This window comes from Primulina huaijiensis, chromosome 3 (assembly GCF_012295235.1).
Source record: "Primulina huaijiensis isolate GDHJ02 chromosome 3, ASM1229523v2, whole genome shotgun sequence".
In the NCBI taxonomy this organism is placed as follows: Eukaryota; Viridiplantae; Streptophyta; class Magnoliopsida; order Lamiales; family Gesneriaceae; genus Primulina; species Primulina huaijiensis.
Window position 1 is genome coordinate 11,509,447 of NC_133308.1, and position 11,104 is coordinate 11,520,550.

The 11,104-nt window shown below is 38.2% G+C and overlaps 1 long non-coding RNA gene across 1 annotated transcript; it reads left to right on the plus strand.

The window, feature by feature from the left end:
• The first annotated feature begins 339 nt into the window (after positions 1-339).
• LOC140972689 (uncharacterized) lies at positions 340-6,096 on the plus strand. Its single transcript, XR_012174520.1, has 2 exons — positions 340-408; positions 5,858-6,096. It is a non-coding gene; the product is annotated as an uncharacterized lncRNA (long non-coding RNA).
• The last annotated feature ends 5,008 nt before the right edge of the window (positions 6,097-11,104 follow it).

Consider the following 11,104-nt stretch of genomic DNA (forward strand, 5'->3'; position numbering starts at 1 on the left):
CATTCAGAATAATGTTATGATGATGCGTCCTTTGGATTATGCTACTGCTACTACTTATGCATTCCAGTCTGAGAAATTTTTTAAAAACATTGAGTTTGAATTGCAGCGCAAGAGAAACCGTGCCCAACAATCGAATCAGCAGAATAAAAAGCCTTTAATGGCGGCTAGCAAGGATGATCAGGGTCAGCAGAAACCAGGAGCGCAAAAGAATGATGTGAAGCCTTGTGCAAGGAGTGCAACCACCACCATTATGGCAGGTGTCTATGGTTCTCCGGGAAGTGCTTCAAATGTGGAGAGCAAGGACATATTTCCCGCAATTGCCCTAAACTACAGGCACCTCAATTGGTAGGGCATATGTCATTCATGCTAAGGAGGCTGAAGCAGAGCCAGACACGACTCTGATTACTAGTAACCTAGTTGTTTAATGATTTTACATTGCTTTTATACATGAAATATTAATTATCAAAATTGATTAGGAAAATGAGGAACTTAGAGGAAAATAGGTTGCATGCCCTACTTGAGCTGGATTTAAGAGATGACATTGAAAATTTTAGAAATTGAGCATAAAATATAAGCTTTAATAAAGCAAATGAATAAATTGAACCAAATTAATAATTTTTGGCCTTAAGAGTGGAGGAATGAAATTTGGGGCGTCGATTGTAAAGAAATCAAAAATTTAGGATCAAACAATAAATTTCGAGAAGTTTAGAGCCTAAATTAATTGAGCTCGAAAATTTATTGGGAAAGAAATACAGTTTTCGAGATTTGAAGGACCGAAATGAAGAAAGTTAGAAACTTTAAATGCTGAAATGCTATCTCTGGAAATTAAGAGGGTTGAATGTGATAATTTTTGAGAACGACTCTGGGTTTCTGGTGGAAATTCACTGAGAGAGGTTGTTATGAAGGAAATCATGTAATGCTGGTCCCCCGGTGGTCATGAACCCAATCACCCGCCAAAATTTCATCTTGGTAGCGCGAAGATGTATAAGGATCTGTAGCAATTGTATTGGCGGCCGAGCGTGAAGCAAGACATCTTGCGTTTTGTGTCCGAATGTTTGACATGCCAGCAAGTAAGGCAGAGTATCGGAATATGCAGCGCAAGTGTGATAGGATGCAAAACTTAATCCAATCAGATTAAGTATGAAGTGAATGAGGGAGCCTAAACTTTTCAATTATCAAGACAAGACAAATTTTGAGGATGAAATTCTATTTAGGGGGGGGGGGGGGAATTGTAACGCCCGAAAACCAGATCACACTAAGCACGTGCATGCGTGAAATTTATTTGAATTTATAGTCTAGAAGCATGTTTAAGTATTTGCATGGTTAAATGATTATTTAGTCGAATGTTATGAATGTAAACTGTATGCGGCCGAATACGTGATGCACGACAAAGGCGAGAGAATCAGGATGATTTTGATAAAGTTTCTATTTTTAGAAAGTTATAAATAAAAATTTCTATATTTAGAAAGTATAAATTAGGAAAGCGGAAATAAATTTATATTAAGGGACGAATTTAATCAGTAACGAACTTTTACGAAGAAAATTAGTAGTTTCGGGCGTGCGATATTAGAAACGAGTAGCATCAAATATTTTAAATATTGTTGGGACTCTTAGTAAAGATTAATTAAGTATTTAATTAATTGCTTAATTGGGCCTAGAGTAGGAAAGAGTTAATTAAATAATTAGGACCCATCATGTAAATTTAGCCCACTATTAACTTATTTAAAAAAATCCTACCCTACCACAAACTCCTCATTCACGTCTCCCCCATCCATCAGCACACACTTACACACACTAGAGTCCTAGGAGGCCGAAACCTAGAGGAAGCAAGGAAGGAAAAATTCGCATCCCGTTCGTCTCTCGTCGCACCTTCTCTCATATCTAGTAAGAAATAAGGATCAAGGCATGTTTTCAAACCCTTTTTCAAGCACCATTCATTCCATATTATTGCATGTATGCTTATGTGTGTGAAAAATTTATAAAAGTGATTGTTTTTAATCTCATGCATGTGTATCTCTTGTTTCCATAAAAGATTGTTGATGTTTATTGAAAAGTGTTGAGGGAAGGATGCAAACCAAGGCAAACAAGGGCTGGTCTAGATGTTTAGGAAGAGGATTGAAGGGACAAAAGAGGAAACAAACAGCTGCATAGGGCTGTCCAGCCCTGCACGCAAACACGTGCAGGCTGTGAGGGCAAGAGAGGGTGCGGCTTGGGGTTCTATTGGCCATGGTGGCCGCATGGGACCCTAGCCATGGTATTGAAGGAAGGGTAAGGGTCCTAGGAAGGTCTAGGATGGGTTTGGCTAAGGCTTGGACGGGCTGGTTAAGGGCTGGAATTGGAACTCCAGAACTTGCAGTCGTGGGGGCTGTTTTGGTGTGTCATGGTTCTAGGGGCTAAGAGGCTGGTTTAAGGGCTGGTCCAGGCGCTAGCGATGTGCATTAGGGTCCTGGTGACGGGCTGGTGAGAGCCAAGAGTCGAACAAAAGGACTAGTGTTAGAGTAGGTGCACGTCGAGCCAAGTGTTGGCCGAGTGTTCACAATGAAACTCTATGTATAAACAGTCTTTATTTTAATAATATTTGAAATTATTGTTTTGTCACATCTTTATCTGTATACCCATGCTAGTTGCATAGATAAAGTCCTTGAATATACAAATAGTAGAAAGAATATGGGATGCTCATATGATGAGTATCAGGACACTCATATTTGCAATACTGTATATTCTAAACAGTTTCTAGTCGATTCAGCCGCCGCTAAGAAGGATATAGGCCGCTCGAGTTCGAGACTAGTATCTGCGATGTGAGTACCGTGTTTCAATGGTAGGGGACATTGTGATGTCCGAGCATGTAGATAGGTGCTCCTGGTAGAGTGCACTGAACAACCCTCCATATAGGACTTTCCAAGTGGTTCTCACTTATCGAGTGGAAACGTCATAGTTTATGGTTGTACACCATTAGTCCTTATGACCCGGGACAACATTGAGACTCTATATGCTAGCGTTGCACTTTGACTTGTTTACCGACTCTCATGAGTTCATCAGGTGGCAAGGTTGGGTGTTTTGTAGAAACATATAGGAGTCGATGCATTGTAGTCGGGGATTCACCGCTTACCTTCGGGTATGGATATCCTATGTGTATGTAGTATGAAATCTCTGATCAGAGTATGGTGGTAATTATGAAATGGGTTTCATAGATTACACCATCGATGCAACTACGACATGACACATAGTATCGATTCATTGACAACTCTCGATATACCAATGGTTGTCGAATCGATCAGGATATGAGATGAAGGGACCGTACTGTAAGCTAACCATAATTGAATGGTTCTTGCAGGCACTGTCATTTGATACCTAGGGAATCATGTAAGCGATGCTGCTAGGCGTTTAACATGATTGGTTGGGTACTATTAGACTTGAGTTCTGACGTTCTTATTATCAAGGAGTTGATAAGTAAGAATGGAACAATTGGGGTATGTTCAAATAAGGACATGTTTAGTCCGAATCACATGGAGATGTGAACTCACAGCTAGTTGTATCAATGAACCATTGAGGGCCACACAAGTACTAACTTTCTAGATCCCGTTGAGAATTAAAATAATTCAATGTGTTGAATGGCTTACAAAGGAGTTTATAAGCGTAAGGAAAAATAGAAGTATGACTTCTATAAGGGGAATGTGACTTTTAATTTGTGGAAGTGTTCCTAAATTAATATTTGGCCAAATAAATAATGTATTTTAAAATTGTGATTTTCATAAACATTATTATGGACTAAATTAAATTAATTCAAGTGTTGAATTAATTAAACACTAGTGGACCTAGTAGAGTCCAAATAATTAGATTAATTCAAGTGTTGAATTAAGTAAATAACATTGGGCCTTGTAGAACCCAATTGTAAATAATTATTCAATTAGTGGGCTTGAGTTAAATCAAGTAAGTTTAAATGGTCTCAAATATGTTTGAGATATTTAAATAAAAGTCCATGTGCTTTGTAATTGTTACAAACCCAAATAGAATGCATGCATGGGAGGTGAAGGGTTGGAAGACAACTTTTTCAATATCCAAGACATGGCATGCACATGCATAGTCTTACTTTTTCAACAACCAAGAAAACACTCCTGCCTTCTCTACACACTCATGTTGGACGAAATTTCAAGCATTTTTCTCTCCAATTTGGCTTCTTCAATTGTTGAAGATTCCCTACACTTCTCAAAGAAAAATCCTCTTATTTTTCTAGTGCAAAATAAGAGGGGTTCTAGCTTGTTGGTGGTGGGCTTAATTTTTGAGCAAGGAGTGCTCAAAGGAAGCTTGTAGATTGTGTCTACCATTCAAGAGCTTAGTTGTATATCAACTAAGTTGGAGCCATCATCAATCCATTGTGATTGATAGGTAATATTTCTAAACACACTATGAATGTCATTTTCGTGTTTTTCGTATTTGCTACACATTATAGGCTTATGGTGCTCGGTTTTCTTGTTCTTGTTGAAAGTATATGAGGTGCTCGATTTTTGCCTTGAAAAATATTTTTAAAACTTCCGTTGCGCAACCGAGTGCCTTAATCGATCCTCTTTCAGCTAGGACAGCTGCTGGACGTGAGAGAACAGTTGCTGCGCAAGAGACGAGTGCGGAGGGCTGCTGTTGCGAGGGGTCTAGGGCGTGAGGCGTCGGGTCTGTATTGGAAAGGGCCTGTTCATGGTCTTATTTAGTGTCTAAGGAAGGGGTCTAGGTCTTGTTCCGAGGTCGTTATAGTCGTGGTCCAGTCGGGGTCGTAATTTGCCCGAATGTGTCAAAAAAAGGGCGAAGTGAGCCTAGGTTAAATTTTAAATCCTTATTTCGATTTTGGCTTGGGTTTGTGAACTTCCAGCAACTTATATTGAGTCTTAGGATGTTAATAAAGGTCTGGTCTCGGGTTGGTTCGAGTCGGGAGGGTAGTTTGGTCATTTGTTTTACTGGAAAAGCGAAAACGGTGATAAACGATTCATCCGGTAATCGAATTGAGTCATTGTTGAAACATAGGACCTAAGATTAAATTTCCAACAAGCTACTAGATATTTTTGGGTATTTTTAAAGTTTTAAAATCGAGCTGTCTCCTTGAGTCAAAGTCTAGGGTCCTCCGGATACGTATAGCATTGAAACGTGTGCAGTCGGTTCGAGGAAAGTCGAGGGTGGTTTGCAACTTCCTCAAACAATTCCAAATCATGTTAAATGTTAATTTTAGAAGTTTTAAAGTATATGCATGATATATGCTATTTTTAGAAGTTTTAACGTATTTGCATATATGTGCTATTGTTAGCAATTTCGATGTATACGAATGATATAAGCCATTTTTGGGAATATTAAAGAATATGGAAAGTCATGAATGTTTTATGAAATTAAAAGGTAAAGGGAAATATTTTTGAGGAATGTGAATTGATCGTGACGAAAAAGTAGTAAGGGATCCATTGAAAACGTGAACGGTGAAGTTGCAATGACGAAATGGAGTGAACCGTCGAAATCGTGGGCGAGAATCTCAATGATAACTGATCCGTTTAAAACGTGAACGGTGAAGTTATGTTTATGATAGTCAGTGGGATAGTTGAAGACGTGGACGTTGAACCCGGCGGCCTTGTACTATGGTTTATAGATTGATCAATCGAATAAAAGCTGTCACTTTCGAGGAGCGGACTTCACATAAAAAGAAAAATTTTAAAAGGAAAACGTTCATATTTAAGCATTATTTCATGGAAGGTTTCATGATTGTATGGAAAAATCTATTTTTAGTAAAATTAATTTTTATGCATGTGATTGTATAGTTATGTTCTTGCTATATGAGGTTTAAGCATGCTGAGTCATTAGACTCACTAGATTTGAATGGTTGCAGGTGAGGATGATGTTGAGTCTTGAGGTGCGGACTATCGAGTTATCCGGAAGGCGCAGTGCATACCCGAGTACCTAGAAATTCCGCATATTTTAAAGACTTTTGATAATTTTATGGATTATCGCTTTTATTTATAGACTGTTAGGGTGCTAGAATTATTGAGCTAAATTTTAGACTTTTAATGCTTATTTTACTTATTCCGCATGAATGATTATGGATGACATGGAGTTTTGTTTATTTGATTATTTATGCTAGTTTATTTATGATGAAATAGTTATGCATGACTTTACAAAAAAAAACTATTGTAAATTAAAATGAATTCGAAGTTAGGGTCGTTTTAGAAGCTGCGGAGGAGAAGAAAGATTTGGATCAGTAAAGGTGCTTGAAGGCTCTTCAGTCTGTTGATCAGTTGAGATAGTAGATGGTTCTTCAGATAGTTGCTCAGCTGATACGGAGAATGGTTCTTCAGTTGTTTGAACAACTGAAACTGTAACTGGCTCTTCAGCTGGCACCTCTTTAGTTAGTACCTGGTGCAGCTGAGCCTCTTCAGTTGTCTCTAGAACTACCTGTTCAGTCATTGTAGGTGACTGAACTGGCTCTTCGGTTTTTGTAATAACTGACGGTTTAGCCGTGGCAGTCGGCTGAACTGGCTCTTCGTCTGGTTGCAAAATATTCTGTTCAGCTAGTTCATCAGTTGTAAAAAGTTCTTCAACTACTCTTCTAGTACTCAGTTGATTATCAGCGGCAACTGTTTTAATAACTTCGTCGATATTAGCCAAAGATAATTCAGCATCAGAATAAAGTTGAAGTTCCGCAGTAGAAGTTGGAGGAGCTGAAGGAGATGATTCAACATCTTTGGAAATAGGAGCAGTTGCTGGTTCAGTTGGTGCAGCAAGTGGTTCTTTGGATTGCTCTTGATCTAGAACTGATTGATCAGTTGGTTCCTCAGATGATGGACTTTGATCATTTGCTGGGATGATTAACTCCTGATCCATTTCCCAACTCTTTATCTTCATTTGTAGTGATCGAAGATCTGTGTCCAGTTAATCGTGCACTGCTTTGTCATTGAAAGCGGTAGGGCTAGTTGGATCAAATTTTTGGCGTAGCTCAGTGATAAGTTGAGCAAGCTTCTTGACACGCACGAGATCAAAGAAGTAATTCTTCCTTTGTAGTGCTTGAACGATTGAAGTAGCTTTGACCACTCTCAGAACCACATTTTCCAGAGCAACAAATTTCTTCAGCACCTTCTTGTTTTGCAACTTTTTGAAAAAAATTTATTTCGAAATCTGACCCACTCATCGTAAGTCTTCATCTTTGAGTTGGCAAACTCATTGACCTCGTTCCAAATCAGGTCAATGTGAGTTTGAATTGAGTTTGTTGGTCCGGAGCTCTTCAAGTAACTTGCCCTTTCCTTTTGGGTAAGTTAGGTCATGAGTGATACTCAGACCTGATATTATTGCATCAAATTTTTCTCTGATCACTACTCCTTTAGGCCTTGCAAACGACAAAGTAGAAGGAGCAACAATGGAGATTAACCGAGCTTTGACTCCTTTTGATTTAGGCTTATCACCAGATTTGGTGATAATTTTCTCGGATGGAGCAGTTGTAAGAGGTAACTGAACCTCAGTTGAAATCTTAGTTGCAACCGCCCTCAGCGGTGTAGCCATGATTGGCTGTTCGGCTCCAGATTGCAGTCTTTTAGTTGGAATGGTTACAAGCACAGCTGCTGGTCTGGTCTTCAGAGTTCTTGGCTTCTTGGAGATTTTGGGAGAGGGAGTCTTCTCAGAATCAGATTCACTGACAATCAGTTTGTGTTTGATTGTCTTCTTCTAAACTAGCTTCTTGGTCTTTTTAACTTATTTGGGAGCCTCCTACGTCCCAATCTCCTTTTTTACTTTAATGAACTATTGAGGAGAGATGTCCAGTTTCAGCTTCGGTAGCTAAACACTCTTGACATTGAAAATCTTGAATTTGGATAACCTCTTAGAGGAGTCATCCACCAAACCCTTGCTTTTTATCAAATAACTGAGCTGCACTACATATCTCTTTGATTGTTTTGAAGACTGAAACATGTTCTTCAGAAGGTTGAAGATGATACCTTTCCATTTTAGTCTTTTTCCAGTCATGATAGCTGTCATGATTTGAAATTTCTCCAGGGTAAGAGCAGCAAAGGATCCTGACTTGGCAAGTAGCCATTTGGCCACGATATCAGCCAATAACTGGATTTCTGGTTTCAACTCTTTCTTGGGATCGAAAACTTTGATCTTCCGTCCATCAGCAGATAGTTGAGTCTGCATTTCTTCAACATCAGAAGTTTTCATCTCAGAGATATTTGCTAGCCCATCAGTAGGTAGCTGAAAGAGGTTGCTGAAGGAGTCTTCATCAATTATCAGCAGCTGATTGCTGATGGTAGTAGAGATGTTGCCATCAACAGAGATAAATCCATTTTCATAAAGATCTTGAATCTCCTTTGGATAAATATCTTGAGAAGATAATCCCAGAAAAGTCTTCAATCCAGCAGCTTCTAGTTTTTGAAACATATTCTTGATATCCTCGTCCTGGACAAACATGACTGAAGCAAAGTTGATAGCCATAACGTTCAGAATGAAAGCTGGTACTTGGTTTGCCATTTGCTGAATGTTTGGTTATCTGTGAGAAAGAAAGCACTGTGTATTGTTTTGCTTGGTAGACTGAAATGCTCGAAAAGAAGAACTGAAATGGAGCGGGGACAAGTACATATGTATGTGACTGTTCAAATTTTTGGACACGTGTCAGTCCAAGATAATTTGGATAAAAGCATGTATTCGTGTGGTGAAAACATGTGTAGAATATAAACAGACTACGTGGGTCCACGTTTCAAAATACTATTCATTGAAAGACATCAATTAAATGCGTACTTATCAGTCACATCACTTATTATGGAATATTTATCGATTAATTAGTTAACTTACTGGAGAAAATCAGTTAGGTCAGCAACTGAGCGATCAGTTGAAATCTGATTCAGTTCAGTTGAAGACCAACTAACTATTATCTTCTCAGTTAACCATTTATATCCAATATTCCCCCTCAATAAATGCATATAAATAAAAGAAAGGATAAGAGATGCTTAGTCTGATAAGTCAAAGGATTTCAGTTGACTAGTGTCTCTCCGTCTTATTCTATTTCTTTAATAACAGTCTGTCTATAAATAAGAGCAAAGTCATCAGATAATAACAGTTTTAAAGATTGATGGATAGTTCACGCAGTTCCAACGTCCCTGTTTCTGCATCAACACTCCGCCGTTTGGAGAGTTTGAAGAACACTATCGAGGAACTTGTCTGGTTAAAGGTGATGTCCACTTGGACCAAAGTACACGAACTCCAGACCATTCAACGCGATTGATTAGTTGCTACTGACAAGCAGAGAGCAACTACAAGAAAGTATAAGAGGCGTCTTGAAGACATCCATACTTCCGATCTTGTCACTGATGAATGTCTTATCCATCTGATGCTTATGAAAGAGTGGAATGAGCTGGAAAGGATCTCTTTTCCGAAGGCTTCAGAAGAATTAACTGTCATGAATTGTATAACTCGTTGTCTTTTTGGCAAGATGCCACTAAAAGAGAACCGAATCGTGTAACCTGGATGAGATTTTATCAATAAAATAGTTGTTTCGATTCATTGCTCTTTCCTTTTCTGCATTATGGACTGATATCAGTTGACAAACAGTTAACTAACTGATAATGAATAACTGAATAGTTATTAACTGATATAAGACTAACTGAACAAAGATTAACAAAAACTAACATAACAACATTATCGTTGATATAATTAAGACAAATCAATTAAACAAAAATATTGCGAAAAATGAGAAAACTTAGTCTCTGGTAAAGGTTTGGTGAAGATGTCAGCTGCTTGTTGTTCAGTTGGTATGTATTCCAGCCTTATTGCTTTCTTCAGAGTATGATCTCTGATGAAGTGACGCCTTACATCGATATGCTTGGTCCTTGAGTGAAGAAATGGATTGTAAGTTATTGCAATCATGGTTGTATTATCACAAAAGATTGGTGATTCTTTTGCAATGACTCCATAGTATTTCAGTTGTTGTTGAATCCAGAGTAGTTGGGCACAGCAACTTCCAGCAGCAAGATATTCTGCTTCAGTTGTTGAATTTGCTATGGATGTTTGCTTCTTGCTGAGCCATGAAATCAGTCTGTCTCCTAGAAAATGACATGATCCACTGGTGCTTTTACGATCTAGCTTACATCCAGCATAATCTGCATCTGAATATCCAACTAAATTGAAAAAGAAGAGTCCTTAGCATACCATAAGCCCACATTTTGTGTGCCTTTATGATATTTTAAAATACGTTTGGCAGCTGAAAACTGCGATTGCTTAGAATCTGCCTGAAATCTAGCACACATACAAACAACAAATACTATATCAGGATGACTAGCAGTTAGGTACACTAATAAACCTATTAAACCTATGTAAAGTGTCGTCTCAATTGATATTCTCCCTTGATCATTGTCTAGTTTGATTGATGAATTCATGGGAGTACTAGCAGCTGAACATGTTTCCATGCCAAATTTCTTAAGCAATTCCTTCGTATATTTGGTCTGACTGATAAAAGTACCAGTTTCCAGTTGCTTCACTTGCAGACCGAGGAAAAATGTCATTTCACCCATCATACTCATTTCGAATTTTTCCTGCATTAACTTGGCAAATTTCTCACGTAATTTGAGGTTAATTGACCCAAAAATTATATCATCAACATATATTTGCACAAGTAAAATATGATCATTCTTTGAAAATTTCAACAGGGCCTTATTAGCTGATCCAATAGTAAAATAATGATCAGTTAGGAATTTTGAAAGAGTTTCATACCAAGCTCTTGGAGCTTGTTTGAGACCATATAAGGCTTTGTTCAAATGATAAACATGATCAGGAAGAGAATGATTGATAAAATCTGATGGTTGTTCAACATATACTTCTTTGTGCAATTGACCATTCAGAAATGCACTCTTCACGTCCATCTGGTGGACTTTAAAGTTCTTGAAAGAGGCATAGGCAATGAACATTCTGATTGCTTCCAGCCTTGTAACTGGTGCATAAGTTTCATCGTAATCTATTCCTTCTTCTTGCCTATATCCTTGTGCTACATGCCTCGCTTTTTTGCGCACAACTGAACCATATTAGTTCAGTTTGTTCCTGTCGACCCACTTTGTACCTATAATAGTTTTAGAAAATGGTCTTTGAACTAAGTTCCAGA